The sequence below is a fragment of the Penaeus monodon genome, chromosome 22 (assembly GCF_015228065.2).
Source record: "Penaeus monodon isolate SGIC_2016 chromosome 22, NSTDA_Pmon_1, whole genome shotgun sequence".
NCBI classification, from domain to species: Eukaryota; Metazoa; Arthropoda; class Malacostraca; order Decapoda; family Penaeidae; genus Penaeus; species Penaeus monodon.
Window position 1 is genome coordinate 13,019,443 of NC_051407.1, and position 225 is coordinate 13,019,667.

Sequence of the window (225 nt, forward strand, 5' to 3'; positions counted from 1 at the left end):
ACGATAAAACTCCATTACGGCATTAACGTGCCTGTGTTCCATGTCATTTCTGCAATGGCGTTGCAGTGTTTATATTTTTCTACATATATTAACATCGTTTCTAGAGAACATATGTATATGTAACATGATATTTAATGAAAAAATGTACATGCAAATTAAGGTAAATGCTTTGTTTTCTTTATTCCACGTCAAAATAACTACTTTCGTTCATAGCTACAATTAGCA